This window comes from Sycon ciliatum, chromosome 6 (assembly GCF_964019385.1).
Source record: "Sycon ciliatum chromosome 6, ocSycCili1.1, whole genome shotgun sequence".
NCBI lineage: Eukaryota > Metazoa > Porifera > Calcarea > Leucosolenida > Sycettidae > Sycon > Sycon ciliatum.
In genome coordinates, this window is record NC_088648.1 from 855,673 (window position 1) to 861,988 (window position 6,316).

Here is a 6,316-nt window from a genome sequence, read left to right on the forward strand (position 1 = left end):
ATCATCCTTCTTCACATCAATGGCAGATTTCCTGGTCCAGTAGAAGTCGTGTTTCCAGTGGCAGCAGCATGCAATGTACACTGCTGAAGCATCATTTTGACTGAGGAGCGCGCGAGGGAGAACATTTATTTCAAATACATTGCTACTTGTGGCCGAGTTTGAAGTTTTCGCTTCGTGGAGAAGGATAAGCCGTAGCTGAATATTTCATTAGCCACTGCTGTGCCCGTACTGTCGTTCGGCTTTACATCTAGTCGCCGGCCAAGACGCAATGTCGGGTGTCTCTGTTATGTCTATCGCAGCGATCGCTGATTGATATTAGTTCTGAGACCAACCAACTCTGGGCTCGTTTCCTTCTTCAGGGGAAAGCGAAAATCAGAAATTCTATCTCTCAGCCTCAGTCACGTGATGGCCAACACGCATCAAAGTGATACGTGGCCGTTGGAAACACCACAAGCGGGGCCGGGGTGACGAGACTTTTCTTTTGTCGCCACTGGCACAAATGACCTTGTAACTACATGTACGTGTAACCATGGTAACTAAGTACCTACTTGTACTATGTATATTTCAGGCAGCGGGACGTCGGCACTTCGACAGTTATGTATGTGCGTTTAGGATGCTCTGTTTATGTGTGAAGCAGAGTGGCGCAGCGGAAGCGTGCTGGGCCCATAACCCAGAGGTCGATGGATCGAAACCATCCTCTGCTACTTTTTTCTTTTTTTTTCTTTTTCTTCCTTTTCTTCCTTCTCCACATTTTGACCACTGAAGATGGGTTGATGAGCGTGATCTACACAGTACAGAACCATACAATGCATGAAAGCCAGAGGTACATGTACATTATGTACATGTACCTGAGTCAGGTCCTACCTACCACCGTTTTTCTTTACTCTATTTCACGCACTTACCTAGCGTAGGAATGGGTTTGCTCCCACACTGGAGCTCGCGCTATTCCGTCGACTTGACTTGACTGACTCACGACTGCCATCCAGAGAACACGAGAAGTCCATCGAACCTTCGACTCGGCAAACTTGCAAGAAAGCACCACTCCCTGCTCAATACACACTGCAAAGTACAAATATCAAGAGGGACGAACGAAAAGAGAAAGTAAAACAGAGCAGAAAGGAAGATACAACTGGAAGGAAAGATAAATGGAGAAGGAATGTTGACTCGGTGGATTCATGAACCATTACTAGAGCGGGTCAAGACGTGAACAGAAGGGGCAAGTGCGTCGATATTAATGTTTAAAAAATTCCAAGCCTTGTTTTATTGAACTCGGATGGTGAGCCAATTTAATCATTCTTCCCAAATTTAAATCATTGTCTAAGTCTCTCTTCATGTTCCAAACTGCTATTCTATGGAACTGTTTACCCCCCAGTCTAACATCGGAAGCCTCGCTCTATAAGTTCAAACCTGCCCTCAGGAAATTCACAGCTGACTATGCTTATGCAATCAACGGAATTCCGCCACCTTGCAGTTGATTTTCCCCATTTCTCTCCTCATCAATCCCTACTTGTCTTTGTACATACATCTACATCTACTGTTCTTTCAATCAAATGAACCCCTCGATAGGCACATTGCCTTTGGGTCATTTCATAATAATAATAATAATAATAATAATAATAATAATAATTTGGAAAGGATTGGGAGAACTTCATATTCAAAGGATCAGTCGGGGAAGTGAACTGCCTGAAAAGAGAAAAAAGGTGAAAAACTTGTCAGCGCCTTCTAGGTTCAGCCTGTTCCCATAGCTCAGTGGTTAGAGCATTGCTCATGACAAGCAGGGTCCCAGGTTCGTGTCCTGGTGGGTCTGGCGTTTTTTCTCTTTTCAGGCAGTTCACTTCCCCGACTGATCCTTTGAATAATAATAATAATAATAATTACAGGGGCATGCATGTGTGGTAAAAAAGGAGAAGGACAAAATGTAAAATGGCAATAAATAAGATAAATTGTGCACACATAACAACAGCAAAAATGAAGAAAGTCAAGTTCCATAACGTTTTCTTGTGACTGTCATCAGTGGAACGCCGTCACATAAAAATGCAATAACTAAAACACACACTTATATACATGTAGCTAATATGGTTTCAGGTAGAAATACAGCAGCTAACAAGTACAAAAAGCATTACATTCATTCACACAGTATCACATTCATCTGCCACTACCTTTCTCACATACACTATATTCACACATTGCAAAGGTGCAAACTTCGCTTTTTGTACTTGTTAGCTGCTGTATTTCTACCTGAAACCATATTAGCTACATGTATATAAGTGTGTTTTAGTTATTACATTTTTATGTGACGGCGTTCCACTGATGACAGTCACAAGAAAACGTTATGGAACTTGACTTTCTTCATTTTTGCTGTTGTTATGAGTGCACAATTTATCTTATTTATTGCCATTTTACGACTATTGTCTCCTCGTCGATTGTTTAGACAAAATGTAACGATGACTAACTGTCCACCGTGTTGGAGCTAGGTGTCAGGTCGTTGAATGTCTCAGTACTCCTTGTCAGTTTTGTGCCATTTTGCCGCACTCGCTGACTGCATAAGATATGGTTACTTGTACGTTGGTGGACAGTTAGTCATAACTCGTAACATTTTGTCCTCTCCTTTTGACCTTATTTTATTGGTTAAATACATTTTTCAAAAAGGAGGAGATATAGGGATATGGCCGATTATTTGTCGTTATTTAGAGGGTGCAATAGTTCTGTAGAAAATGATCTAATGTCTTCAATTCGTTTCAAGTGAGCGGGGAGGGCATTCCACATAAGGGATGCTCCGGAAGAAAAGGAATTGTACCCTACCATGGATTTAAACAAGGACATTGGCAAATTGTTTGTTGTAGTTCCACGAGGCCGCATAGACGTGGGCAAAGGGAATAGACTGCGCAAGCATGATGCAGGCTGAACAATATCACAAATAAATGTAAACGTAAGAAATTGATAAATGTATCGACATTCAAGGTTGAAGAGAAGCAAGAAGGGGTGGAACAGCAGCATGGTATGAAGCCCCGCAGGTAACTCGTACAGCTCTACAGGACGAGATAAACAATCTCTCCCTGGACTGTGCTGATAGGTGAGAGGCGTAAACAGGGAAACAATACTCAAAGGCAGGCTGAATCACACTAAGCGGGTACTGGCGACGGACGAATGCTGCATTTGGCGGAAGATGCGTCGCCACGCGCCTATTTTGCGTGACACCTTACGGGTGAGGTGATCTACACGTGGAACAATGAGAACTTGTTGTCCCCAGCGCGGACTTGCAAATTAGATCGTTTGGAGGCAACAACGTTGTGAATGGCCAACGGTCCTCAGGGCTTGTTCAGCACCTCCAAGCGCGACACTGACTCACGCTGCCATCTGGTGTTCACGAGATGTTTGTCGCGCTGGAAACGGAGCGTCTCTGTAAGTTTGTATCCCTGGTGATGTTTGTGCCTGGAGAGCACTATAAAAGTGGTGCTCTTGAAGCACAATCTTCCTCAGCCTACTGAAGCTCACCTGATGAGGGGTGTATTCCCCGAAACACTGTGTATTGAGCAGGGAGTGGTGCTTTCTTGCAGGTTTGCCGATTGGACGGTTCGATGGGCTTCTCGTGTGCTCTGGATGGTAGTCGTGAGTCAGTCAAGTGAAAATTCAAGTCGGCAGGAATAGCGCCAGCTCCCATGTAGGGAGCAACACACAATTAACGTTCATGCCCAGTGATCTTAGTTCACTGTGTAGCTCAGCGAGAGCCGAGGACACGACATCGGTGCATACTATTGGATCCCGTGAGGAAGCATACAAAGTCTTGTCATCGGCACACATGAGCAGCTTTGCACCGCTCTCTGCAGCCAGGTCAGGTAAGAGTCGCAAATATTATGTTAAAAAGGGTGGGACCCAAGATTGTTCCCTGCGGAACCCCTCGGGCTATGGGGAGCAGAGATGATGTTTCAGAGGCCATACATACACGCTGATACCGGCCGTTCAGGTGGGAAGCGAACCATTTCAGGGCAGAACTATGAATACCTAAGTTCCTAAGTTCAAGTTGTTGTAGTTGTTGTAATGTTGTTGTGTAAAGTAAAGATAAGTTCCTGATGCACAACTCGATCAAAGGCTTTGCTTAAGTCAATACATGCTACAAGGGTTGTATGACCTACATCCCTAGCCAACGTCCAGTCATTTTCAGCCAAGGTCATGACCTGCACTGTTGATCGCTGTGGCCGGAAGTCAAATTGATGATCGTGTTAACAAGTATACAGGTCGAAATTGAGCATCGGCTGAAGGAGGACGATACAGACCAAAAAATCCGATACTCTGGAATCCAGCCAGGTCTCAGTGACTGCCAGTATATCTAGGGCGTTATCAGAGATGAGTTTTTTAATGACGAAAACATTTGTTGCGCAGGCTGCATAATACTATGTTAATGTGGCCAAATGAGAGCCGTGGGCCCGTGGAAGAGGGTTGGGAGGTGATGCACAGTGTGATGCGTGAGTCTGCGGAAAGAATGGAGTTGCTTTGGCATTGAGTGCAGAATGCAATCCTGGGGTATGGGAAATGAAGACATCGTTTACTGGGGTCTCTGAGGTAGGGTCCGGTGCGATTGTGTCCTGCGCCACTCACTTTGTACGTTATAATTTTGTTGAGCTCCGGTTTTCCCCTTCAGTCTAACTCAATACAAGTGCAGTTTAGCGTGTATTGGCTTGTGATTTCCTTTCTTCTGTTTGCTTGGCATTTTATCGCTCCACAGGTACCCTCAGTCTCAGGTGCTCTCACATTTGTTCAATTGTTGATTTTGGTCCTGAATTGTCCTCCCTGTTGCTTTGCTACCGTCGTCCTCCTTCCTCCACCTTTTTTCTTAATTGGCCTCATTATGGCATTCGCTTCCATGTAATTGGGCTTGTAGTCCGTGTGTACTTGCGAATTCAAATAAAAATATACATACATACATACATACTCGCGCACCTTATGTCTGAGGGCCAAAAGTCTGGGCTGAGAGCGGCATCCTTATGCTCCATAGGGACTCTCGGACTGAACGTGCTCCATAGGGACTCTCGGACTGAACGTGCTCCATAGGGACTCTCGGACTGAACGTGCTCATAGCCTAGGCCAGTCCGAAGTATTTTGTTTCTGACACTGAGCATCGTTTGACGATCACTGATGGACAGCATGTTGGAAGGTGGAGGACACGCTGTGTCGTGAGAACACTGAACCAAGACTGGGTGGATTTGTCATTGGTCCAGGGTCCTGGGAGGCGAACACTACTGGCAACCGTTGTGAGGCCTACACAGTTCCCTGAGGACCTGACTCTGACTACAAACGTAGTCTCAGTCCATTGAAGGCATTTGTGCAATTGTTGATTTTGCTCCTGAATTGTCCTCCCTGTTGCTTTGCTACCGTCGTCCTCCTTCCTCCACCTTTTTTTCTTAATTGGCCTCATTATGCCATTCGCTTCCATGTAATTGGGCTTGTAGCCCGTGTGTACTTGCGAATTCAAATAAAAAAATACATAATTATATACATTATAATATAAGTCCTTCTTGTCTTGAACTAGTCACAGTGAAGTCAGAGTCCGACTCTGACCGGCTTCAACTAAATAAGTTCAAGATACAGGTAAGACTATCAAGACGACAAGACTTGGACTTTACTTTGGCCTTGGAGTTTGCTGGGTTCAAGTTTTTAATCTACTGGTACTCGGAGGAGGGTGTTTCAACTAGGAACGATTTGACACCAAAATTGTGTAGACCCAAACCGATCATCTGTGTTGTCGTTCACTCGAAATAATATTATGTTTGTGGAAGGTAGCTGGCATGTTGAAGTTTGCTCTGCGGCCAGAGTTTCGAACTGAGCCACTCGGTACTCCTTTGTGTTGCCCCGTTGCCATGGTTGCCCTCAATTTGCCCGATTTTTCGTTTAAAATGTTGTGGTCACAGGGGTTGCTCCAAACAGGAACGCACGTCAAGTTCACCCTGAGTTCCGAAATTAGGTAATTGCTATCGCTCCACGCAGCAGTCGCTCCCCTACCAAGTGAAGTCCCACTGACCCGTGATGTAATAAGTCGCCTGATGATTGCATTCAGCACTGAAGTAACTCTGCCTGCGACAAACCTCCATGCGCATATACATGTATGCATGGTGGCAATATGGCCTTTCGTACTTTTTCAAGTTTTTGCTGTTTGATTAGATTGCTCGGTTATCAGTGACGTCATAACAATAACCAAACCGAAAATATTTTTTGTCCAGCATCTCGGGCCGGCTCACGTGATAGCACGTTGGTCCAAATGGCGGGAAAGTTCGAAAGGAAGCAAGCTGTAGCTTGCAGAGATTTGTGCAGACTGCAGAGT

The 6,316-nt window shown here is 44.9% G+C and overlaps 1 non-coding gene across 1 annotated transcript; it reads left to right on the forward strand.

The window, feature by feature from the left end:
- The first annotated feature begins 632 nt into the window (after positions 1-632).
- On the forward strand, positions 633-704 carry Trnam-cau (transfer RNA methionine (anticodon CAU)). Its single transcript has one exon. It is a non-coding gene; the product is annotated as a tRNA-Met (tRNA).
- The last annotated feature ends 5,612 nt before the right edge of the window (positions 705-6,316 follow it).